Source organism: Balaenoptera physalus (genome assembly GCF_965194825.1).
Source record: "Balaenoptera physalus genome assembly, chromosome: 3".
NCBI lineage: Eukaryota > Metazoa > Chordata > Mammalia > Artiodactyla > Balaenopteridae > Balaenoptera > Balaenoptera physalus.
In genome coordinates this window covers 115451175-115478665 of record NC_138890.1, presented here as the reverse complement: position 1 = coordinate 115478665, position 27491 = coordinate 115451175, and the positions used below count along the sequence as shown (strand labels likewise).

At 43.7% G+C, this 27491-nt stretch overlaps 1 protein-coding gene across 1 annotated transcript in view; it reads right to left on the bottom strand.

Moving 5' to 3' along the window:
* Positions 1-27491, bottom strand: part of LOC309657715 (uncharacterized protein) — a gene marked incomplete at its 5' end in the record, with an annotated part of 153511 nt that overhangs the window by 101355 nt on the left and 24665 nt on the right. The gene's annotated exons all lie outside the window — the stretch shown is intronic.

Below are 27491 nucleotides of genomic sequence, written 5' to 3'. Positions count from 1 at the left end.
TAAAAAGGTTCCACACCTCAGAGACAGTTCCTTTTCCTTCCAGTCGTATTTCTCTTTCCCATTACATCTCCTCAGAGGGCGCTTGAAGCAAATGGGAAGTATAAAAATGGAGCAAGAGCTACACGAGTCCACACCCTTTACCAGGAGGCACTTCTCTTGGAGAAATACAGCCCCAAGAATGAACTCCAATGGGAAAGGCAATCTGCTTAAAGATGTTTGCAGCAGGATTATTTATGCCAGCCTCAAACCGAAAAGAGTTCCAATGCCCTAATATGGGGCTAGTTGAGCAAACTATGACACACAAAACGATGAAATACAGTTAATCCCTGAACAACTCGGGTTTGAACTGCAAGTGTCCAGTGACATGTAGATTTTTTTCAACAGTAAATACTACAATTCTACATGATCCCCGGTTGGTTGAATCTGCAGATATGGAGGAACCACGGACATAGAGGGCTGACTATAAATTGTATGCGGATTTCCAACTGCGTGGAGGGCTGGTGCCCCTAGCTCCCACGTTGTTCAAGGGTCAATTTCTTAAATGGGCTATTCAAAGTGAGCTAAATGTGGTTCATGCATCTATATGGAATGTAAATTACAACAACAGTAAATATTTTAAATACAATAGTACTTGCTCACCACTTAAAACCATAAAACAATCTCACATGGATACAATCTCAGAACCAAAAGCAGAGACAGAGACATGAGAATTCAATCTGCTATAGTCTGTTGATTGGTGATTGTAAAGCTGCTGAACAAACACAAATTGTAAAAAGTCAAAACAAAGACACGTAATAGATTGCTATGTGATCAGAGAACCTTGTATTCACGCCAACATCACATGCACACTCTGACCATTAAAATTAATTTCTTAATTTGTGTTATTAAAATACCTGTCTGCTCTGTGGCTTCTTGAAGGCTGGCTCTACAATAAAGCCAGCAGGATCCCTGGGGAGAGTAATGAGGAACGAGGTTCTACATCAGTGCTGCTTGGGACACATTTCCTTTCATCCTTTTTGTTTATTCTATTCCCTGCATTTATTATGAACTCTCTAAATCCCTTCTACTTAAACCGCTAAACCGCTAGGGTTAAAGATATGGTGAATTTTCTCAAGAATGTACTTAACTTTATGTCTGATCAATGTGTTTACAGTTTCATACATTAGTAATTTGCTGAATGAACCTGTACAAAATAATGCGTCTGAAAACTCATCTCTTAAAATGTGTTTTATCAGAAAATGTGATGGGAGGTTTCCATTACCTCCAGGGTAAGGAAAGGTTTTCCAGCCCCACTGTAGTAGACTTTGCCTGTATTAATGGGCTTCTGAAGCCAGCTGACAGAAGCCATGGTTTGCCTAGGGTTTAAATTATGTTTTAAACATTATTAGAAAGAGGAGTTTAATGAAAAGTGTTTCAATTAACTGTTGATTAGCTGACAAAATGAGACATTCTACAGGACATCCAGGCAATCAATGCAACTTCAAAAGCTGGTGGTCATTAGAAGCAAGACATGCACTAATGCATCACTTAGCCTCCAAGCAGGATGACATCTATCTGGGAAATAGATGGCACCAACCTGGGCATCAGCCATTCCAGGAACCATGGGCCACTTCTCTATGTCATTAGCTGCTAATCATTCCTTCCACCATCCTTCAAAATACTCACCAGGATTTTTAGTATTTTTTATGTCACCATTACCACCACCATGACCACGATACCACCTAAACTGGATAGAATTCAGACAGATCACCTTATGACACATCCGGCTTCTATGATAGGCAAAATCACAGAAAAGGCAGCCTTTATGCTTCTTTTTTAAAGTATCAATTTTAATTAAATCAATCTTAAGACTTTCTCCTTTGAGCTGTCATAAATTTAGCTCAGGAATCAAGACACAACAACCTGAGGATGAGTTATCTTTAGATTAATCAGCTCTACATTTTAGAATTCCCCAGAATTTAATATAATCCAAGATTAATCATTTCTGTGTAGTATTGTCAGTGGACAATATTAATTACCTTACATTTACAATCTGGTTTGATGCCCTTCCAAAGCTTTCACATTTGCTATTTAACCCTCACAATCCCCACATAAAGTGAAATTTCCTTAGTCAGCCATATTCAAGAACACATTTTACAAAATTAACATCTCCAGTATGAGCTCTGATGAAAGAGGAATAAAATTAGACAGGTGTCATCAGCAAAAAGTCTGTCCTAAAATGTGTAACTCCATTCAACTCAGCTGGTGTTTACCAAGTGCCCACTATGCCCTAGGCAATGAGCTCTCGAGTCAGGCTTCTTTAGGGGAAAAATAATTGACAAAATCAAAAATTTAACAACCTTAAGTATGTCTCTAAACACTAAAAAAAAACCAAAACAAACAAACAAAAAAAACCAAGAAAACTAGTCCATGAAATCCAGAAGTCCAGAAGTCCAGGCACCATTAATTTGAAAGATTTTCTTGCACCTTTACTTTCCCTTGCCTAAGTGACTGTCTGGTTTCAGATGAGCATCTCCAGAAGCAGCATTAACTTTTTTCTGCCACTAGGGACTAGGCCATGAATTATTGCAGAGGGCTATTTAATGTACAACAGAAATTTATTAAACAGCAATGAAGCAGTAATTACCAAATGGTCCCCCGGTGGCTCAAAGAGTCAGTAATTAATTACCACTTACTGCACTAAGACTGTGAGTTATTAAATAGCACTAAAGCAACAGTTCATTAGTGCCCTAGTGTCCTGAAAGAGTCGTTTTCATACAACTCACCCTGAGAAGGCTTAGACACTGGGGGAATCCAGCTGTTTGCTAGAAAGCAGCGTGAACTGTCACAGAGTAGTCAACTCTAGCCTGGACCCCTGGCATTCAGCTAGATGGAAGAGCACGCACTTTATTCAACATCCCCAGTGAAAGTCCCCCGCATTCTGGTTTGCCCTGCAGCCTGAGTACTGGGTGTGAAAAGACAGCAGCCTCACTGGGTCTATCACAGACCCCGCTCTTCTACGAATCCACACCCAAAGTTGGTGTGCATCTCCTTCCATAGGTTTACATTTTGCCACTCTGACGTGAACAAAGGACATTTAAAAATAAGCTATGATCTAATTACAAATAAAATTTGCCATACCTGCTCCACCAACCTTCTCCAAGATGTCTTTTTTGCGCATCTTTTTTGTGTTACTCCCCTCCTCTTGTTTCCCACCTCTCATTCCCATGTTATTCTAGACTAGCCTCTTCAATAGCTATCCCTGCCCTCCAGTTAGTGACCCCAGTCTTTTAAATCAAAATTCAACATGAAAAGTCTGTCTCCTCTGGAAGGCTTTACCTAATGAGGAGAGAAGACACTGAAAAATTTCTCCCAAACTACTTTAAAACTCATCCCTTCAAATTCCAAATAAAGTTCCAAACAAACGAAGCTGGTATTGTTTTTTTCCCTTAAGCTAAAGGTGCCTACACCTCGGTATTGCAATAATCTCAACAGCCAAAGTCTGCGTTTTGTGGACCTGTGTAAGGCCCAGACAAAGGGAGCACATAATGAACTTCAAATGTTAAATCACTCCAGGCAGTAAAAGAACACACAGCAAAAAAGCTTTTTAAGAAGATACATGATATCCCTCCCTATCATTACATGAACTCAAGAAAGTGTAAAAGAAAGATAAGCAATTAACCAATGAACTGGTAAAAAGTTTCAGGTGACACCAGGGGATGGACAAATGAGATCAAGGAGATAAAAGTTCAAAGAGGTGGAACAACAGGTCATGAATCACATGGATCTGGGAAAACTCTCACAGACTGAAAGGAATGGAGAAAGCATTCTAGAAGAAACCAGAGATGGTCATGAAAGCAGTGCTTCCTTGGTAGAAATGCTAGAATACTCACCTGAAGATTACACCTCCAAATAAGAACTCAAGAGTTATTTTTTAAAATCCCTATCAAATTGCAAAATAGTATTTGCTACTTTTACTGTCAAAAAGCCCTCTTTGGCAAAGTTTTAGGAGTAATATGAAAATATGGAGCATGACAGACTCTTCAAAATAAAGACTGAAAAAGGGCACTGTTTTAATTACATAACTTCCAATGTGGTGACTACTTAGTATGAAAGCCAAAAAAAGATACAACTGCATACCAGAATAATGTGAGGGAAAATGTACACTGGATATTCATTTTTGGTTTTTAACCACTGAAGCTACAAAATTAATCATTAAATCTCTTCTTATGTAGTTATCCCAAATATATTTGCCAAGAAAAAAAAGTAGCTAAAAAGTTTGGAAAATGTAATCATTTAAAATACATTAAAGGGACTTCCCTGGTGGTCCACTGGTTAAGAAGCTGCCTTCCAATGCAGGGGACACAGGCTCAATCCCTGGTTGGGGAACTAAGATCCCACATGCCGTGGGGCAACTAAGCCCACGTGCCTCAACTACTGAGCCCGCGTGCTCTAGAGCTGTGCGCCACAACTAGAGACCCCACATGCCACAACTACTGAGCCTGCGTGCCACAACTAGAGAGAAACCCACATGCCACAATGAAGCGCCTGCATACCTCAACGAAAGATCCCGCATGCTACAACGAAGATCCTGCGTACTGCAACTAAGACCCAACACAGCCACATAATTAAATACGTACATACATACATACATACATAAATATTTTAAAAAATAAAATACATTAAAGTACAACATTAAAGAAAGTCAGCAAGGGCTTTCCTTCATTATGGGATAATAAAAAATGGTTCAACTTTTCTGATGGTAGTTGGTCAACCTGCATGAAAATCCAAAATACTCTGACTCAGTAGTTTTAATCCATTTACCCTGTGAGATCATTAGAAAAGTATAGTACAAGGACGTTTAATGGAGTATTATTCGTAACAGGGAAAATATTCCATCTATAAGAGTTTGATTAAATAAACCACAGCACATTCATAAAATGGAATATTCTTCAGATATTAAAAAGGAGGTGTCTAAATTTATTGACATGGAAAGACAACCACAATTTATTGTGAAGCAAAGAATAAAACAATGCCTTGTAATATGATTTCATGTATCTTCATGTATCTAAGGTTGTGTGTATATATGTATGATAATCATCAAAAATATGGGCAATAATTATCTTTAGAAGGTTAGTACTTGGCATGGCTTGCCCTCTACCTGTACTTTTCTGTATTGTTTGAACTTTCTACATTAAGCATTTTTTTGAAACAACAGAAAAGAAACCAGAAAATTAAGCTTCTTCCATTTCGGGGGAGAAAGAGTCACTAATACATCTTTTAAAAAAAAAAAAAAAGGAATTTTTTCTAGAGACAGTAAGAGTCATCCTTTATTCATAGGGTGAAAATTCACTGCCATACATCAGAAGCTGCTGAGGAGAAACAGCCTGCCTGGCTAACAGCTCCCAGCACTCCTGGAGTCATCTAGCCAGACTGGCCTGGACAGACCTAGGCAGAGCTGCCTCCAGTCTGCCCCACCTGAGCCCACTGGACCAGCCTCCTGGGCAGCACATGCGCACTTGCCTGCTCCGTGACTCCGCGAGGGGCAGGTGGAACCGCAGGTCTTAGTTCAGGGAATGCCAGGCGGGCCCTCTGTACTTGGCATGTGCTCTGTCTGGGTAGGGAATGGTGCTAAAATGAAACTTCACCCAGAGGTGATGAAAGAAGAGAGAGGAGAGAAGGCAGCCCATGGCCACTGGAAAAGACTTGGTCTAAGCACACCCACCAAATACAGTTGACCCTTCAACAACACGGGTTTGAATGGCACACGTCTACTTATACACAGGCTTTTTTTCGATAAATGTACTGGCAACTTTTTTGGAGATTTGTGACAATTTAAAAAATATACAGACGAACAGCGTAGCCTAGAAATATCAAAAAAAAATTACGAAAAAGTCGGGTAGGTCATGGATGTATAGAAGTAGATACTAGTCTATACTTACATGGGCATTAAGGTGAGTAATATTTAATATAAAATTAATAATGTGTTCGTTTTCTTATGGTTTTATAACTGCTTTCAAAGAATTACATTACTGTAGAGTATGCCTCTCTCTCTTGTAACTGGAGAAACTGTGTATCAGCCTATCATCACAGGTAAGTGATTTTTTAAAAAAATAACAATGTTTCCAATACTGTACTATTAATGACTGTATGCCATAAAAACTGTATCACGGTTCACTCATTAGTGTACAGGCTAGGCTACTGTGAAGCAATCACATTGATTATTACACTAGGCCACCACAAAGCAATTACATTGCTTCTTCTTCATTATCAATGCATGAATCGTTACACCTATAAATAAATATGAATTTCTTTTTCACACTCTTTTCATTTCTGATGTCTAGCGTTAACAATACATATAACATCTACAGTGTTTTGTATCATATAAGACAATACTGATGTAGGTATTGACAGACGATTCATCTTGTAAACAGATGATGTGAACTTATGGTATTGATAAATACAGTACAGTACTGTAAATGTATTTTCCTTATGATTTTCTTAACATTTTCTTTCCTCCAGCTTACTTTAGAGTAAGAATACAGAATATAATACATGTAACATACAAGATATGTGTTAACAGACTGCTTATGTTATCAGTAAGGCTTCCGGTCAACAGTAGGCTATCAGTAGTTAAGTTTTGGGTAAGTCAAGTTATACATAGATTTTCAACTGCAAGGGGGGTTGGCACCCCTCATCCCTGCATTGTTCAAGGGTAAACTGTGCTGGCAAGATTCCACTCAAGGAGCAAAGGATCTAAACAATTACCAGTTAATAGGTCCCTAATGGAGGCCGACTATGGGTCTAGAACTGTGGTACACACTACAGGTGGGTGGGGAGAAGCCCCCCCTTCAAATATTCCAAAAATTCAGGGCATCCGCAAATAAGAAAGATATTAAGCAAAAAGGCTACATAGTCCAGGGAAAACTACACCATCAGTAGTCTCTCCAATGCAGACCAACCTCAAAGTCCAATCTCTCTAACAATTAAAGCAGCAAAGAAGAGTTTCTCTAGCAGTTACTGTTCTTCCCTCCCCTTCCCTTCCCCACCCCCTGCCCTCTCATTCTTTCCTCTCTCCCTCTCCCTCTCTCTCCTGTGCATTCTTGAATAATTCTTAATCTGTTTTAAAAGTGTGATTTTTGGCCATATGCAGGGATTATACCAATATGCTGACATCTATCACGTGGCAAAAAGATGATTAGACCCTAAATAAAGAAAGGAGCATTGCCTGGGCATTAATAGGATGTATAAGTGTTTCTTCCCAAGAAGCAAGAAGCAGAGTTAAGGGGTACAGCTCCAGATTCAGTTTTCATTGCTTAGTTATTGCAAAAAAAAAAAAGAAAGTTTATGAATTGCTACAAGCCATCAAACAAATGGATACGGGTAAAAATTCTTCCAAGGCACTAGTTTTTAAAATCAAACAAGACATAATGCCAGTGTTCATCAAGCAAGGGATGACAGTCCCTGCCTTGCCAGCAGAAAGCTGACAGCAGATTGGGCCAGGGAACAGGCAGCTCTAAACTGTGTGGCCTGGCTCCAAGGACAGTACAGAGCAGGGCAAGGTCAATGTAGGCTGAGGTATAGAAGAAAGACTTTCAAAGTGGAACTCAGCCTGGGCCTTGACCTCTGTTCCTTGTCCGTCCCTACACCTTGCTGGGATAAGAATCACCATCTGACCCTGGCCCAGGAGGCTTCTGAGCTCTTTTCTCAATAACTGACACACCAGAGCCTGGGGAGTAGTGCTGAACCCCAAGCCTCAGGAAGGCACACCAGAGACTTGGGACAAGAGCATCTCAGGGCAAACAGCCACATGCGAAGGTCCTGAGTAGGGCAGGAGCTTGGTGGCTGAGTACCAGGAAAAAGGTCTCAGGACTCGAGCAGGATGAGCTGGGGCTGGCGAAGCAGAGAGGACCAAATCACACCAGTCCTCATGCATCATGCTAAGGAATTTGGATTTTATCCTATGTGCAACAGGAAAGGATTGGAAGATTCTAAGCAGTGAATGAATGTACTCTAATTTACATTTTTAACAATCCCGACAGCTGCTGTGTGTATAATGGATCATGTGGGAGCTCAAACTTTAAGTCTTACTGAAAATCTATAGCTAAAACTCAGAATACTGAGGCCACAAAGGGGAGTCTTTTTCTAATTCCATTTTCCCCACATGTCGTACAGACAAGCCCTTAGACTACACACACACACACACACACACACACACACACACACACAAAATAGGTGCTTCACTCTTTAAAAACCCACAGTACATTGTACGCTAGTCCCTTTTAGGGATTGTATTTCTCTCTGAAAGAACAAAACAACAATTTTTATGTTTTGGTGTTTTCCCTAAGACAAAAGGCAAAACAGAAGAGAACAGCAGGAAAAAAACATTCTTTGATAGTGAAGGACTCCCCTTTCACTAGACATTTTGTTACAAACTAATGCAAAGTTGGCTGTTCATTGACAATAGAGCATTTTCAACTATCTACTTACTATTCAAACTTTGATACTCTGAAAACATTTCCTCTCAAAGAGATTTTTTTTAAACAGTTGAATAAAGTTATGGAAAAATAAAAATCACTCCAAGTCTTTTGCATAGGTGGCTCTATAGAAATTAAAAATAGGAAAATAGCCACTGAAGTAAATGGTTAGTAGGAGAGTATGATCTGCATCTTTTAGGACTGGAATGCCATTGTATAATCCAAAACTCTGAAAGTACGACCACTATTTATCCAGAGCCTTCTGTTAAGCAGTTAAAGTGCTTTACAAGTATCATCCTCATAATAACCCCATAAAGAGAGGAGAGTTCGCTATAAAAGTTCATTGGGCATGAAAACTTGGCTCAGTTATTCAACAGCTTGATCCAAAAGCAATTATTAAAATTAATTTTTAACAGCAACAAAAATAATTTGGCTGAAAGAGTAAACTAATAAGCAGTCAACTACCTACCCATGGCACATTTCCCCTACACAAAGGCTGCCGTTCCTTGCCCCAATATCCAGAATTATTGCTATGAAACCAGCTCCTGTAATGATGGGTCAGAGGCCTGGTGCCAGGGCCTGAATCAAAAGCACTGGACTCCACTTTATAGCAGTACTTGGTCCTCTATTTACACTGCCCTTAAGGCCAGCACCAAATGAGCTGGGGAGATAGCGATTTCCTAATGAATTAAGGCTGAGCAAAGAGCCATCCTTCGTGATGCACGTGGGATGGTCCACTAATTGCTCCAGGACAGACAGACACATCCCAGCCTCTCCTCCCCAGTGAGCTCCAACACATGCACACCTGGCAACCCTCAGGTCCTCCTGGCAGATAAGGCACCAGAAAGATGGGGTGGCTCAGTGGGGCAGGCAGTTGTGCATCAAAGTTGATGCATTTGCTGGTGCAGAGTGCCAATTCTCACTGGCTCTTTTCCAGGTTCTGCAGAGCAGAGGCCACAGGAACAAGGCCAAGTCCATGGAACCAACAACTTAGAGGTCATGCCTCCTTTGCCAGTCCTCTTCCTCCCTTGTGGGCTATTTCTCTCTTTAGCCATGGATAAGTTTCCTGGATGAGAAATGAATTTAAGGTAAAGGCTGTTGATTCCGTAAGACAGTGAGAAGCCTGGAAGATACACTTGGTTTTCCTGGGTCTTAATTCCAGGATTGTCCCATGTACCCTAGGAGTGACTGGAAGTGATGAGGCAATGAGACCTTCCCAGCCTTTTCACAGCATGGTGTGGTGAGAAAAGAATTCATATCCCTGCTTTTCACCTACTGGTTGTGTTATTTACACAAGTTACTTATACTCACTGAGCCTCTATTGCATCATCTGTAAGATGGATCTAATACTCCATAGGGAGGTCGTGAAGATTGGCATAAAACAGATGCTAATTATTACTGTCTTCTGTTTACATAAAGTCAACCTTCTCCTATCATGAGTGATTTCCATCTTTCTGTGCTTGTTTGTTATTCTCAGTTTCAAATTTTTAAATCCATTTCAAAATGGACCATCCATGTCTATTTCATACTAAGAGAAAAGGCCAAAGTAGTGATTTAAAACAGGCTTTGGATCAAACAGAGATGTGGTCCAAAATCCAGTTCTCCTACTTATTGGCTGTACAAACTTTTTGGGGGGTGGAATTGTTTGTGATGGGGGATGTTGTTTGGGGGGGAGGAAGTTTTTAGGAAGCTTATTTTTGCGGGGGGGGGGGCGGGGGCGGGCCGCAGGCAGTAGTTGTTAAACCTGTGACTCAGTTTCATCAGGTACAAAATGGGGATGTTAATATTATGATCCATTAAAGGATTACCAGGAAAATAACTGGGAGGAGTCAACAGCTGTCTTTGTAAGACAGCCCTGGTCAGTATCCTCCCTGGGGCCTAGTACACCCCAAGCAAATGCCACTTAATAACAACACTTCCGGGACTTCCCTGGTGGTCCCGTGGGTAAGACTCCGCACTCCCAATACAGGGGGCCTGGGTTTGATCTTGCGTGCATGCCGCAACTAAGAAGCTCACATTGCTGCAACTAAAAGATCCCACGTGCCCCAACTAAAGATCCCGCATGCTGCAACGAAGACCCAGAGCGGCTTAAATAAATAGATAGATAGATAGAATTAAAAAAAATAATAATAATAACAGCACTTTCTTTCCTAGGTCACCAGAGAGTACTCTACAATAGTTGAAGAACTGAACTTCAAAACAATGCTTGCTGACTGATGACCTGGGTGGCAATGCTATGTTAGAAACATTAGTGGATGACGGGGCTTAGCTCTAAGTTTTAAAAGCCTTCATGGGTAAAATATACCTGGACAGTCCTGGCCCTGAATCTGGTCTGGTCTCCCTCAATGCCGTTGGGCAGACTGGCCTGGTTTGCATGGGCACCATTTCTAGCTGGACCCCTAGGAAGCAGGGCCCAACAGATAAATGCTACTAGAACAACTCTACCCACCTTCCGTGGCTAGGGGGGCTCATCTCCACTGGGTCTCAGGAGGGTGCGGAAGGTCAAGAAAGCTCGTTATTACCCATACTCTGAACATCTGAGGCTCTGGGTAAAGCCCACTCATTTTAAGGAGAAAGAATCTACTTTTTAGCGCCACCTCTAGAATTACAAAAGCAGTCCTAAATCAGACTATTATAAGTTCTTCTCACGGTATCCAGCGTACAAACATTGTTTCTATTGCAAGACTCTACCCAATTTCATTAAAAGTCTTTAAGAAATACTCTTAGGGACTTCCCTGGTGGCACAGTGGTTAAGAATCTGCCTGCCAATGCAGGGGACACAGGTTCACACCCTGGTCTGGAAAGATCCCACATGCCGTGGAACAACTAAGCCCATGCGCCACAACTACTGAGCCTGCGCTTTAGAGCCCACAAGCCACAACTACTGAAGCCCGCGTGCCTAGAGCCCATTGCTCTGCAACAAGGGAAGCCACCGCAATGAGAAGCCTGCGCACGGCAACGAAGAGTAGCCCCACTCGCCGCAACTAGAGAAAGCCCACGTGCAGCAACGAAGACCCAACGCAGCCAAAGATAGATTAATTAATTATTTTTTAAAAAAGAAATACTCTTAAATCATTTTGTTACATTTGAATTTAAAATTGTGGTAAAATTCATACTGGGTCTGTAAATATAAACATCTGAACATCAATATAGCTCATGTTTAGAAAAAGAAAACAAAAGACTAAAAGATTTAAGAATAGGGTTAAGGCCTTGAGATCATTTAGAATGATATTTTATCAGAAAGAAGTAACTATTGAATACTTAAAATATGCCCAGTATCATTCTAACCCATTCAATCATCACAAAAACCTATGAAGTATTATTAACCCCTATTTACAGATGAGGGTACTGAAGCAAAGAGACTTTAAGTAGTGTCCCAAAGATCACCCAGCTGGGAAACGTTAGAGCTGGTTAACTTCCCAAAGATCACCCAGCTGGCAAATGTTAGAGCTGGTTTCAAACCCAGGCAGTTTGGCTCCAAAGCCTGGCCTTTTAACCACTCAACTCGACTAGCTTGTTTTATCTTAGCTAGTCACAGTTTATAAATCAAGGGTCAAGATTCTTTCTCTACCACAAATTGTGGAAGAGCCTTTGACTGCCATCTACAATGCAGGCAGTATTAATTAACATTTCAGGAGGGATTCCTATGTAGACATTTAGGATCCCTGGTCCCTATTTCCTAAAAGCCTTTGGGAAATCCTAAAAAGCCTTTGGGGATCCTAAAATCCCCCTTCCAGATGCAAACACCCCTGGAATGTGGAGGGGCAGGGGAGGAGAGTGGGTTTGCCTCAGTTAGAACCATTACAGTAAACAGAAAAGCAAATCAAAAGGACATCAAGAAAACTGAAACAAAAAATACCTGTTAGAAAGCAAAGGCAGATGAAGAAAGAAAGGAGAGACAAGAAGACACATACCATATTTCCTCCCTTCCCCTGCCTCAACGCTGCATTGTTAGTTTGGCAATTAGACTAAAAACAATCCAAATGTTTGAGAAGTCATCAGGACTCAGCAGCTGACAGAAAACTGTTTTCTTAAAACAAAACCATATAGGGACTTCCCTGGTGGTGCAGTGGTTAAGAATCCGCCTGCCAATGCAGGGGACACGGGTACGATCCCTGGTCCGGGAAGATCCCACGTGCCGCAGAGCTACTAAGCCCGTGGGCCACAAATAGTGAGCCTGCGCTCTAGAGCCCGTGAGCCACAACTACTGAGCCCACGTGCTGCAACTACTGAAGCCCGGGCGCCTAGAGCCCAGGCTCCGCAGCAAGAGAAGCCACAGCAATAAGAAGCCCACGCAACGCAACGAAGTGTAGCCCCTGCTCACCGCAACTACAGAAAGCCCGCGCACAGCAACGAAGACCCAACACAGCCAAAACTCAATCAATCAATCAATAATATTAAAAAAATAAAAAAATAAAAACAAATCCATATATGGTAGGCATTCCTAATCTGTTCTTTCATAAACTCTAAGCCCAAGATTTCAAATTAACTTAGGACCTGCCAGACGATCTCCAATCTACAGGTGAGAAGCCCTTCCCTTTGTTCAGACTAACACAAATGAACTCAGATTGTCCAAAAATAAAAAATCCAATTTGGAGCCAAAACCTGGTACTACAATTAATAAGAACCTCTATTCTGACACAAAGGGAACTGCTCACTTGGCTCCAAAAATACAAATAACCAAGATGGTCATAATGATAGATATGCAAGAAACACAACCACACTCCTTCCTGAGCCTGCCCTCTCTTCTCTGCCATCTGATGAGGCAACACGCCAGCAGGACCACCCAAAGGTAACCCCCCTAGATGACGACACAGAGGGAGCTCACCTTTGCAAAGCTGGCGCCGGGATGTGGGATCTGAAGGGGCCAGTGGTACTCATGCTCTCAGGACCAACAGTCACACTGTGTCCTCCAGCCCCTCACCCATTCCTCCTCTCTCCTGTCCTCCTCCTTCACTCTTCCCTCTATTCCTCTCTTCCCCACTCTCCCATTCCCTTGGCAAATGCAAACATCCTTTCTCAGGTTTTCTTTGTAGCCATTCTGACTATGGATTGCTTCTGAGGACATTTAACACAAAAATCACAAAGCCAGAAAGGGATTTTGGCAAGAATTCCAAAGCAGTCATATCCAAATTTCAGAACACCGTGCCAACAGATGCTCAGCCCCCCTAATCCCTGGACTGTGAACTGACATATCCCAGAGAGAAAAGGAAAGGATGCTACAAGGAATTCAGAATGTGGGTAGCCTTGCAGCTCGCCCGAAGGCAGCCTGATGTCCAGCGGCAGTCCTCCCCGGCTCTGCAGAAGGTAACTACCACCCTCCTTGTCAGATTACAGCCAACAGTTCCTGAGACTAGTATGATACTCGTCACTGACATCAGCATCAACAGTGACATCCCGGACGCCCACACCCCTAACAACCTGGACTTGTTTATATGTGGGCAGCTCACCCCACCCACCTGCCCTAAGTTAGGAGAAACGATCCCTGCATGTGAATTGTTAATCCTGACTTTCCTGAAGCAAACTCTGGCTTCTGGGAGAACTCGTTATGCACACTTAAAATCTGAAGCATCCCAAGTCTCTTCTTATGATGGTCATTATGTTATTTCCAGGCTTCTTAAAAGTGCCAGTAACTTCACATTTACAAGGACACTATCAGTTCTCTTGTAAGAAAAAGGTCAGTACAAATAATTGTATGTTTTCCCTCCCTAACTGGGTCAGCCTAAGGGATAGTCATTCTGGCTGCTCACAAGCACACAGACACGCAGCCATACTCCCAACGATTCCATTTTTACAACCTATACTTTAATTCTGATCACCTCCAGGAGACATACCTTTTAGAGTGCATGCAACCCCAGTACTGGCTTTAGGGCACATTGATCTAATCTTGTAAGAATAACTGAAAAGCTCTTTCAAACTGTGGGCTTCAGGGAGGTTCCAAAGAGTTGCCTTGGGCAAAGAGAGCATTAATGTGGGATAAGGCACCAGATGAAGGCAAGGGCTCTGACCCTTATCTCCAGATTAAACCATGGCAACTTCACTTTTATTTGCTGAATAGTTGTTATTAAGCAATATTTGTTAAAATTAAAATATTTTTAATGCCCGAGAGGCATCACAGTCGGCAGTGAGGCATAACATGTGCAGTCATGATTACCCTTCAAAATTTCTTTAGAAGACCAAGAAACCACCTCTCAAGAAGCTTCTAGGGGCTTCCCTGGTGGCGCAGTGGTTGAGAATCCGCCTGCCAATGCAGGGGACACGGGTTCGAGCCCTGGTCTGGGAGGATCCCACATGCCGCGGAGCAACTGGGCCCGTGAGCCACAACTACTGAGCCTGCGCATCTGGAGCCTGTGCTCCGCAACAAGAGAGGCCGCAACAGTGAAAGGCCCACGCACCGCGATGAAGAGTGGCCCCCGCTCACCGCAACTAGAGAAAGCCCTCGCACAGAAACAAAGACCCAACACAGCCATAAATAAATTAATTAATTAATTAAATTTATTTAAAGAAAAAAAAAAGAAGCCTCTAGAATAAGTTTTATAGCACACTAGACAAAGTGGTTGATTTATTTTATTAGGGGTCATTTAAAACAACAACTTTGACAGCGTCTCACACTGTGTGTGCCAGGAATCTGGGCAAGGAGCAGCTGAGCGACGCTTCTACTCCAGGCAGCAATGGCAGGGGTCGTTAGGTCGTAGATGGATGGGCTAGTCTGGAGGGTCCAAGATGGCTTCATTCACATGTCAGTGGGGCTGGCTGGAAGGCTGGGTTTACCTGAGACTGTCCCCTGGAGCACCTGCCACAATGACCGTAGGGCAGACCTCTTAAATGACGGCTCAGGACTTGAAGAGCAGTGTTCCCACCATCAAGGCAAAACTGCATGGCCTTTTATGACCTAGACTTGGAAGTCACATGTTGACACTTTTTGTCACACTCTACTGGCAAGAGGAGTGACAAGCCCACCCAGATTCAAGGAAAGAAACCTTGTTTTTAAAATCCAGAACCTCCCCAGCCACACTGTATGAAAAATAATTCAAAGACTCTGACAAAGGTAGTTTGCACCGAGCCTTGAACATATCCATTCAGAATTGCCTGTTTCGGGACGCTGAGCCTGAGAAAAAGGAACCAGTGACTGCTTTTCAGAAAACTGGTCAAAAACAGCAGGGAAACAGCCCAGTGGTATTATCCAGACTCAATAAACAGACTTGGGGTTTAGAAATTGGCAATGAGCCCCAACTATTACCAAGAAATTCTGAACTGACAAGGCAAGGATTTGTGTAAAAGCACCAATCGCTTTTCTTTTTTTTTTTAATTAATTTTTATTGGAGTATAGTTGCTTTACAACGTTGTGTTAGTTTCTACTGTATAGCGAAATGAATCAGCTATACGTATACATATATCCCCTCTTTTTTGGATTTCCTTCCCATTTAGGTCACCACAGAGCACTGAGTAGAGTTCCCTGTGCTACACAGTAGGTTCTCATTAGTTATCTATTTTATACATAGTATCAATAGTGTATATAAATCAATCCCAATGTCCCAATTCCTCCCACCCTCCCCCCTTCCCCCTTGGACCAGCTGCTTTTCTTTATAAGGATTTGGCCTTCAGAAACTTCTAGGAGAGATTTCACTGAGGCCGCTCTCCCTTGAGGCATAATCCCCAAAGCTTTAAACTCATTTTCTCTGAGCTATCCTTTGCAATTTACACTTGTTAGGCCTCAGTTTTTATTTTCTTTTAACTCAGTCATACCCAGTAAGGCAAGATGATGTGTGAGAGGACCTGGAACCCAGGTCACCTGAGGTAACAACAGAGTGAAAAGAACCTCCTAACACTCTCACTCTAAGGCAGTGGTTCTCAGCCAAGATAATCTTGCTTCTCCCCGTTCCCTGCCCCCAGCCCACAGGGGAGAAGGGGCAGTGTCCGGAGAAGTTCGGATCTTTACAACTGGGGGAGGCGAGTTCTGCTGGCGTCCAGTCGGCAGAGACAAGAGGTGCTGCTAAACATCCTACGATACACAGGACGGCCTCCATAGCGAAGAATGATTCAGCACAAAAATGCCCACGGCGGCGAGGTTGAGAAATCCTGCTCTAAAGCACACACTCTCATTGAGCAGACGGTTAGCAGTTCCCCATCATTTTCATTGTTACTTCTCTCTCCTCTGTTTTTGCACCATGCACGTACAGTTGAATTTCTACGAGCCAAATGCACAGATGCCATGGCTCCACTGGAATATGTCATTTTAAAAAAAGAGTTCTCCTCAAAGTCTGAAAATCATAATTCTCATCATGAAATCATTCTTTAACTTAATTTTTAAGAGTCCCTTTTAATTTAGATGACCCAGTCACATCAGCAATACTACAGACAGGCAAACGAAAAAAACGAACTTTAAACAAATCAGAACTGAGGGGCTCCCGTATGCTGTGGTCTTTTGTTTCTTAAAATAATGAGCTGAAACGTTTATGCATGGGTGCGAGCAAACCCTGAGTTACAGATTAACAGCCGCTCTTTCAGGACAGCCTCTCCCATCTGTCATCTCCCAGCAGGAGAACAATAGCAACAATGACACAGACATGGCCTAATCTGACCAAACACAGCCGGTCCTCTGCCACCTGTCCGTAAGACAACACAGATGACCGCCTGAACAGCCCAGGGACTGACTTTCTTCCCTACAGTAACATTCACACATGCTCTGCTCCGTTCATGGCACTCATCCTTTGGTTTACACTTACAAATCAAAAGCTGTCAACTTACCAGGCAGAAAACACTTTTCATAAATTCTGATGTTCACCTTTGGGGAACTTCTGACCGTCATTTTTATTGGGTCTCTTCCACCACAAATTTGTAAAGCTATTTCCTATTTCTAACATTAATTGCTATTTTCCTCTTAAAATAAGGTTTCAATGACACCCATCCATGGCACAAAAAAACCCACAATTCCTTCGGTGAAATAAATTACCTCGCTGAGTTGGCACAAACTGCAGTGTGGGCCAGGCCCGTTAACAGCAGGTGATGTGTTGCCATTCCCCCAGGATAAACATAAACACTTTTTATACAATTTTTGGGTTTTGAACCCCCCTTTCCAACAAAGATTTTTGCCCCAGGAGGGAGAACCTTAGCTATCCCACACATCACCATGGAGCGTGGCCCTCACTCCTGAGAAACACATACCCACTAACAAATCTGACCACAGGACTAACTTTTAAATGACGACTATTAATTTTACCTCATGTCAAAATACACACTCCTTTGATCCTTAAGGCAAAGGAAGCCCTGGGAAAGGCCAGATTACAGAAGCTGCCGGCTGAAGAAAGGGCAAGCAAGGCAAGGAGTGCCAGGAAACTCACAGCGAGCTTCAATATGGAAAGGGCGGCACCAGCACTAAACACACCACATGCCTGAAAACGTCAGCTACAAAAACGCTTTGAACACCTTGGCTTGAGGGGCCAACAATTCGGGAGAAACTTTCAGAGTTCTTGGATTACTTAAAGCTGACTTGCTCCTATTTTAACAGTGGTGATAACCACCACTTACTGTGTTCCAGATGTGCCTTACAGAGGTTGCCTCTATTATTATAACAATTCTCTCCATTTCACAGATAAGGAGACCAAGGCCTAGAGAGATTGGTAACTTGCCTAGGGCCATGGATCCTAGGAGTGGGGAGTGGGGAGTGGAACTTAGGCCTGCCTGACTCAAGGCTGGTTCTGCCCCATCCCAGATCCTGCCCAAACACAGAGCCCACTCCCCCCTGTGACAACATGGGGCTGAGAAGGGCTGTCTCCCAAACACTCTCTCCTCCAAAGAGCCTGATATATAGCTCTCTAGTGTTTGTTAACTGGTAAAATATATACTTAAACAGGCTGCATACTCACCAAACAACATCTAATCCTGTGTGTTTAATCATTAACAAGTTTAGGCTATAGAAAATGCATACTCTTCAGATTCAAGGTGAGCTGGGCTGCTTGTTAGGTACAACTGGGATCCAGAAAGGACCCAGAGACACAGACCAAGACATCCTTGGGACCTGGCCTGACTGGAGGAAGAACTTGGTCCTCTCATGAAGACCCTACGGTTGAGGCCTTACAGACAGAGGGTGATGAAACTGGGGTGATGATCTGGGATTTAATACTGGTTCTGGGGAAAGAGCACGGCAAGGGAGGAAATCACCTACAGAAAATACAGAAGGTATAAATGGAAGAAAAACAGATGGGCGCATGAAAGACTTCTCCGATTTGTGTTACAAAAACAGGAGCAAGATGCTTGCAAAATAACTACAAACTTTGATTCTTACTCTCCTATTCCCTATAAAACTGTACCTACATGATTTATACCTTATTTGGGGAGTGACCAATGAATGTACATATATACTATGATTTCACTTTACAATAAGAAAATCATGAATGCGAATCAATCTTCTAACTTATTAAACTTTTATAGCAAGTTGGAACCCTATGAACAGAGAATTCCATCACATTTCAGCATCTAATTTTGTAAACATGAACACTACTAGATAAACCTCCATGAGCTTTTTTTTTTTTGCCATTGTGGTTACAAACCCCCATAGATTGCTTAAAAAGAAAAAAAAAAAAGAGAAAGAGAACTACTGAATTGAAACGATTATCACATGCAATAAAACGAGTAAATAAATAAACAAAAAGTATGCCTTCATCAACAGGCAGTATCAAAACACTTCTCCACTAAAAGGTTTGCTTTCTGGGACTTCCCTAGTGGCGCAGTGGCTAAGAATCCGCCTGCCAATGCAGGGGACACAGGTTCAAGCCCTTGTCTGGGAAGATCCCACATGCCGCGGAGCAACTAAACCCGTGCGCCACAACTACTGAGCCCGCGCACCTACAGCCCGTGCTCCACAACAAGACAAGCCACCGCAATGAGAAGCCCACGCAATGCAATGAAGAGTAGCCCCCACTCACCCAACTAGAGAAAGCCTGTGCTCAGCAACAAAGACCCAACGTAGCCAAAAATAAATAAAATAAAATAAATAAATTTAAAAGGTTTGCTTTCTAAATCACCCTTAATAAAAGCTCAGGGCTCATAGCTGGGAAGTCAGGCACTCCCACCTCAATTTCCTTTGTACTTCCAAGAAATCTAAAGAGAATAATCAAGTTTTCCCCACATGTAAATGAATTCAAGAAACCAGATGTTCCAAACACACTGTTTTTATCAACATATATGTATTCTTAAAAATTGAATTTGTTTCTGATTTGCATGGTTTTTCATATAAAATGTTTTGGGTTCGAGTATAATATTTACTGTTCACTTCCAAAGCACTATGCTAGCACTGAACAGCATAGGATCACAAAGAACCATATCAGTGCCAAGGAACAGCCCCCATGAGAAGTTCAAACACCAGACCGTGCTGGCACTATCACAAGATTACTTCCCCAGGCCTGACTTTCACCAAAAAACAAAGTAATGATTAATGCCACTGTGCAAGATTAAGTTTGTTCTTTTTATTCAAGATCTAATAACTTATCCAACAGTCATCATTCTTCTTGCTGCTATGGAGACCTGGTCAGGCCCACCTCTGGCCTGCAGAATGCCTGCCAGCTTTAGATCAATAAGCCCTGTGATCTATAACACAGAGCAGAAGCCGATAACCCAGTGGTACCTTCCTGTAGGCATCAATCAGGGTTAGACCCACCAGGAGACTGGATGTCTGCTGCCTATTTCCTGAAGAGAAGCAAGGAGATGTCATGCAAAGCCAGCATCAGCAGAGGTCTGGTGAACCTGTGAAGGGACTGTCGGCTGGAACAGGTTTCCAGAAGGAAATGTGCTCTCTCTCTCTGAGGCAGCACAGAAAGTCCACCTGAAAGTGGTCAGGTGCCAAGTGTTCCAGAGGAAGGACACTCACCCCCGGACATCAAGGCCACGTGGTGAAGCCTAGAGGTCAATTTAAAAAGATGCAAAATGCTCAGCCAGGCTAGGAGGCTGGGCCAGAGTGGGTGGATGAAACCAACCAAGCAGTAAACAATGACATCTCTTCAGTGATTGTGAATTCAAACAGAATATCTTGACCTTCCAAATTCTCTTTGGCAACTTTTCATCTTGAATTAATCTCCTATAACTACTCTAAAGTGTAAAACTCGCTTGCAGTGGTAAATCTTTTTGTGAGTTAACTGGGAGGTTAAATAAGGGAGAGAGATGAACCGCAACGCTCTGAGCTACCAGCCTGAAAGCAGCTGTGTGCTTGCCACCACTGTGGGTCTCTAGGCACATGACACTGCGCAACTTGGTTTATTCACTTGGCTGGGGCCACTGACAGCAGGGCTGCAATTTTCAAAATGAGGCTGGGAGCGGCGGAGAGCCTGATGTACCGGTCAGTGGCATCTACCAGTGTGGAGGACTGAGTCCTCCTCCTCTGGCTACGGTGCTCAAACGTATCTGGGCCTTCCGCTCATACCCACAGCACCGTGTACACACGCACACACACGTCCACCAACAGACTGCAAGTGTGATAAGCTCCAAGTAGCATGTCCCTCTGAAAAGGAAGCACTGAACCACAGAAGGAGGGTGGGCTCTGGCTGTCAGGTACTGTTCTTGGGTAGAGGGGCAACTTCAAGCCCAACCTCCACAGTTGTCCTGATTCCTCCGGACTGATTGGGACCACCACCTCCGCAAGGCACAGGCTCCGCCCAACTCCACAGGGCACCCCTCACCCAGGCTACCACGTGGCATCCTGCCTCCCAGCCACCCCCAAGCCTGAGAAAGCCTGTCTTGCCGTCAACTGCACCACCAACTTTAAGGCATCAGTTTAATCTTGCTACGTCTCAATTTTCTAACCTACCTGTAATCTCAAGAAAGCCTCAACTATGTACAAGCTACTTGACACCACTTCTTACAGACTTTTCAGCCTATAAAAGTATCTCAAAGAGCACTAGACTGGGAGTCTGAAGTCATAGCTTCATGTATATCATTCACCCGCCTAACAAGTGCACATGAAGCACCTATTATAAAACATGCCAGGGACCAAACGTACGAAGCTGTCCAAACAAGACAGAGCTTGGGCAGAGCCTGGGCCAAGTCATTCAGTGTCTTGGACTGAAATTAAAAGGCTTGGACAAGAAGCTCTTTCAAGTCCCTCCCAGCTCTCCTATTCTCCACTCTTGGCTTTGGTGCCAAGAGGGGACTGAAGCATTCTGGAATGTTCTGCTTCCCTGAACAGATGCTATTTTTACTCCATATTCATATAGCTCAGGTTGCAGACGTGTGACTTCTCTGCACTCTGCCGAACATAAACGACTCATTTTCATCCCAGAGTTTAGGAGACTAAGTGTAGCCCTAACACAGAAGGCCCACAGGCAGGCACAGCTCAGGCTCCCGGCACAGGGACCCTCACGGCCTTGTTCCTTCTACACAGAGGCAATCTGGTTCCTTGAGATCAAAACTACAGAAAAACAGGAGCAGGGCTGCCAAGGCTTCCTCACATGTTGCCTGGGTTTGTTTATTTCTTCTTCATCAACTCACATCATTTCTGACACTGCACTTCAACTGCCTGGACACAGCCAGAGAGAAAGGCTTTTAAGAGTCACTGAAGTCCAGCCAACTTCTGATTAGCCACAGTAATGAAGGAAAAGAACAGTACATGGCCAAAGTAAGAGGGCCTCTGAGGACTGTAAGGGCAAAGATGTTTGTACAGGATATGGAGAAGCACCAGCGAAACAAGTGAAAATCTTCCTCCAACCCCCGAAATTCCCCTCAGACAACATTTCAGGAAAACATTGGCTGGAGTTCCCAAGAGCACCACGCCCACCCAAAAGGGAGGCATCTATGGTCTCCGTTACCAACTTGTACGGGGAAATATCGGCTCCTGAACCAATGGGGGGATAGAATTTTATAAGAACTCTACAAACTGAAGCTATGATTAAATGTACTTACTAGTGGTTGAGGTTTTTATTAGCACATCTTAATAGAAGTTTTCTTTTTATTCAGAGCTAAGTTCACAAATATTAAGCGGAAATGTCGACAGCAGAGAGGGAGAAGCTGGAGACTGGAAAGCAAGCAGATATGAGACAGTCAGAGTGTAAATGAAGATGGACACGGAAAAGGCTGGGCCCTGGGAATAAACCACCCAGAAGCAGTGATGCACACAGCTGAGGCCTTGGCCTTTCTGAGCGTAGACACAGGCTCTCCAGACGTTACTCAGCACTTTACTTAGGACTGTTTCATACATACAAAGAGCCCTTCCCATCCTGCCCTCTCTCCAACCTCCCCCAACTCCCACCTCCCTGGCCCTGCCCACCTGGAAAACTCTGCTCACCCTCAGAAAGAAACCAGGCTGCCTTGGGGAATGGTGCCAGCTGGTGGCTGGTACAGAGAACTATCTGTTGATCATCAAACTTTTTTCTCCCCTCTCCTGGAGGACTCTCTATCATTCACCCCCTCTTCCCCTTCCCTCGGTTTCTTCTCATTACCATCACAGAGGGCTGAATTTGAAAGTCAGAAGTGCAGGGACAGAATCCCAGACCCCCCACTTCCCCACCCAGAGAGGGCAAGTCACATAACCTCTCTCTGCCTCGCTCCCTTCTCTGTAAACATGGACAGAAATACCTGTCCACCCAGCAGGGTCTTTACGAAGCAGCAGAAGTGCAAGTACACCGTGAACAGAACAGGGCTCATCAAACAGAAGGCACAGCCTCACCGTCCTGCTCACTCCCTGGCACCTGAACACTGCTCAGCTCGCGGGAATTCCGGGGCCATCATGCTCTGAAGCAGTGACCTCGACAACAGATGACGGGCAAGCCTTCCTCAGAGGTAAAGACACCGTCCCAGAGCTCTGAACGAGCTCTCTTGTCCGGCGGATGTCTGTTATTTTCAGTGTGAATGCCATGTTCCTGAGTAACAGGCCAAGTGGTCCATCAAGACCTGTATCAGCTGGTTTGAAGTCGCTAACTCATTTGCAGCAGGAGAAACTCTTTTCCTGACCACAGTGCCCTAAATGATCACTGGGCCTCCCAAGCCCTCCCCAGTGCTATGGAAATCGGGCTCTAGGTTTACCAGGAGGCAACTGGCCAGCCCCTGTGAGGCTCTGCTCCATCCCCAAATGCCATCGCCCTGTGATACAGATCTTAAAGGGGCTAACGAAATTATCTCCTCTGCCTTTTATTCCTCCGTAACAACCACAAAATTTGATAAGAATGACCCCCTGCTCCTCTAATTTAAGGCCTATTTTATTACCTTCAACCCTAATTCTCTCTCTTTTAAATGGATATGAGACCCTGAAGACCCCACTGGCCAACGGGATTAGTAATTGATGGCTTCCTCCTGGCCGGCTCTCCAGAGGGCGCTTCTGCTTCCCCCCTCGGGTGGGGTCACAATCAGTTCAATCTTCATGCTTCAGAGACATCCCCTTTGAACAGGATCAAATGTCCCCCCACCCCTGCCTGGTGCTCCGCTCAAAGGAGCAGCAGCTGCTTCTCACTCAGAGCAGTAATGTCAACTCAGCCAGAAAGGCAAAGGCAAGAGGAGGAGGTCGGTGTGGTTAATTGTCCACCAGGCTCAAAGGCAGGCCCACTCAAACCAGCACCCTGGGAGGGCTGATCACCCCCGTAAAATGCAAAGTGCACTTTGAACCCAGGAACAAGGAGGATGAGAACGATTTTCCCCAGCCTGCTGGGACTTGATGGAGCTTCAGCTATTTGTTTTCTTTTTCAGATTGTAGCCATAAAGGGTAGAAGCACTTCTCTGCAGCAACCCCAGGCAGGCACATAAAACACAGGCGAGGTGAGCAGCAGGGCTTGCCCACCAGGAAATAAAGGAGAGGAAAGATAAGCATCCGTGGCATCAGTCTAAAAAGGGAGCCAGCGAAGGGTTCCTCTAGCTTTGAAGAAGGAACCTGAGAGAAGAGAATTCCGAAAGCCTCAGAAACCGCTCCTTCTAAGAAATGCTCTATAGAGAAAAGGAAGCGTTTAAAATGCAGGGAATTTACTCTTTCTCATTAAGAGATGGAAGAGAAAATTTTTTCACTCTTTTGCCTATTTGAAAAAGTTACTTTTATTCCCTAGTTATCTGAAGGCCTCCTTCCAACTCAGATCCATAATAACTGTAAAAAGACTCTTAAGAAACAGAAAATAGTCATTTTGTAACTGAAAGAGGACGAGAGTGATCAAAACAACACCTACAGTCCTTTTGTAAAGCAAAAGCCTAAGATATTCCATTTAAAACCAACGTTCCCTGGAAACAAGTACTTCTAAGTTTTTCTTTCACATCAGTATCAAAACTCCCATAGTAGATAAGACAAACCAGCCATCAAATCACAGCTGACAAGTGACGTGATCAAAGTAGAAAGTGGTTCCCAAATTATGCGTCAACTGTGTTCTGGAAGTAGAAAAAAGCAAACTCTTCCCCAGAGATGTCAATACCTGGGTGCAGCTTTACAATGAAACTTGGAAACCAATTTTGGAGATTTTGCTTCTTCTTTAAGAGAAAGATAAGATAAAGGCTCACCTGAAGCTGAAGATAAAGGCTTCACCTGGAAAAACCATACACCTAAGGGAGGATGTGACACTTTGTGTGTGTATCTGTCAGCAGCTGCAATCTGAGGTCCCACTCGTTTCAGCAATAAAGGAACTGGCTGGTCAGAGACCAGCAAGCTAACGACAGTGGAGCCCGGGACCAGCAGACCAGTTGCTGTGTCTGCTAGTTGCCTTTGCTCTGATTGCTCCCAAATGTCTGCCCTGGATACAAGGGGCCCATGCTGGACAGTGTCTTTGGATCAAGGCCAAGGCTCCAAAATGGCTATATGAAACACACACACACACAGACACACATATGCTCGTGCACCCTGATAACACAATTTTACTGCTGCTGGGGCACTAGCAGTTCTTAGTAAAACTGTTCTTTAGAAACAGTAAACATTTAATTGAATGAAAGAAGAACACCACATTAGAAATCCAAAACAAAGTTCAGAAGCTCTAAGGAAATTCAGGAACTAGATCACTTCTTGGACTTTCTAATTAGGATGACGTTGGGTTGTCAAGATTCAATGAGAGAGCTCTGTGAAGTGTGCCCAAACGCACATTGATGTGTGAGATGCCCTGGGTGGAGGGGAACCAGCTCAGTAACGTGATGACTTAACCTGCCTCATTTTTTTTTTCTAACCAGATTAGAATTGTTATCATAAAACAGGAGACACTCTGAGAATCAGAGATCTCCTAGGGCTCAGTGAGTGGCCAATTATTATCAGTTGGGAAGTACTCCCCATGTGTTTGGCGGCATGAAGACCAGACATACTCACCACCTTGCACTCAGCTTCTGCAGGCATGGTACAACAGAAAACAGTTGGTAATATCTCAGACTCCATAACCTACTAAAAAGCTAAAACTCACTCATATATTAACATCTGAGCTTTTAAACTGTAATTTTCTTCGTTCATTTTTCAAGTATGATAGACAAAATGGAGTCCATGGAGACTAGAAATCCCTGGGCAAAGCTGAAACCTTCCCTCTACCCAAGCCCTAGGAAACTTTAAGATGAACAAGGTCAGGTGAGAGTCAAATTTCCTCTACTCCTTTGCCTTTCACTAACTTCTCCTTCACGCAGCTCTCTGGCTGGGGCTCAGCACCAAGCAGAAGAAACCATGGAGACATGACCGCTTTTTTTATGTGAGACTAGTTGGCTGGTACTTCTACTAGGTTGTGGAAAGCACACCCAGAAACCAGAAAACTTCTTTCTCTTTGCTTTCGTGCTGCACACAGCCAAACAAAGCAAATGGAAAGGCTGAACAATGAGTATTGTTCATGTAGAGGCAGGATAAGAAGGCAGGAACGGGGACTTCCCTGGTGGCGCAGTGGTGAAGAATCCGCCTGCCAATGCAGGGGACACGGGTTTGATCCCTGGTCCGGGAAGATCCCACATGCCGTGGAGCAACTAAGCTCGTGCGCCACAACTACTGAGCCTGCGGTCTAGAGCCCGCCAGCCACAACTACTGAAGCCTGCGCGCCTAGAGCCCATGCTCCGTGACAAGAGAAGCCACAGCAATGAGAAGCCTGTGCACCAAAACGAAGACCCAACACAGCCAAAAGTAAATAAATTAAAAAAAAAAAAAAAAAAAAGGCAGGAACGAACACTCAAGACCGCATTCTCCTGTGTGACCGTGGTCTTTAATCAGACTGAAGTCCCTCCCGCCCCACCTCCACACTGGCTTCTGGGAACGCAGCCACCTGCCAGTTCCTAAAAGGACTCAAGCCCCATTCTGGCTCCAGATTCAGGTAAACCACTGCCCTGGGGGTTGCTACTCCCAACCCACAGGATGAGGCAAAATGGCATCAAGCCAATCAGTGTGTCTCTCAAAGATCCCAGCATACTAAGACTACAGGGGAAATGGAAATGCATGATTTAAAAGCTTTTTATTAAAATTATTTAAACCTAAACTGTGTTTTAGAAATATTTTTATTTCCTCTGGGTTATAAATTGGTCAAGTCAATTGTTTGCTCCCTTACTGCCATACATTTGGTTACACGTTCAATCCTGGGGCTGCCCAGGACTCCCAGGGGCTGGCAGACGGATGTCTCTCCCAGGGCAGCCAAGGGGGCTGGCGGCTCAGGGTCCCAGGCTGTCAGTTAGCACCTTACTGACAATGACACAAAAACTCCTGACTTCTCATCCTTTTCAATAGGGGTAAGAATCTAAACTCCTGCCGACTTAACATATTATGGCACATTCTCAATTACCCGTGGTAATGTGAGCAAACAGCCATGTCATTAATCCAAAAAGGCACTCTACACATCAGCTCATTGGCTTAGGAATACATTATCATTTTTTTGTAGCTGTGCCTCAGTTTAGTTTACTAGGGCTTTTTTTCTTTTTTTCCTCAGATGAACATTCACTCATTTACTGAAAGTCTGTTCCATGCCAGAAACCATGCGAGATAGGAGATGGCAGCAAAAAGAACTCACACGCTAGGGGAAAAGACGTGTACAAACAAGTAAGTAAAGCTCACCACGGGCACGTGCAGTGTGCTCTGTCAGCAGAGGGGCAGCGATTCGTTCCGCTGGAAAGCTGGGAAAAGGCTACGCTCCGAAC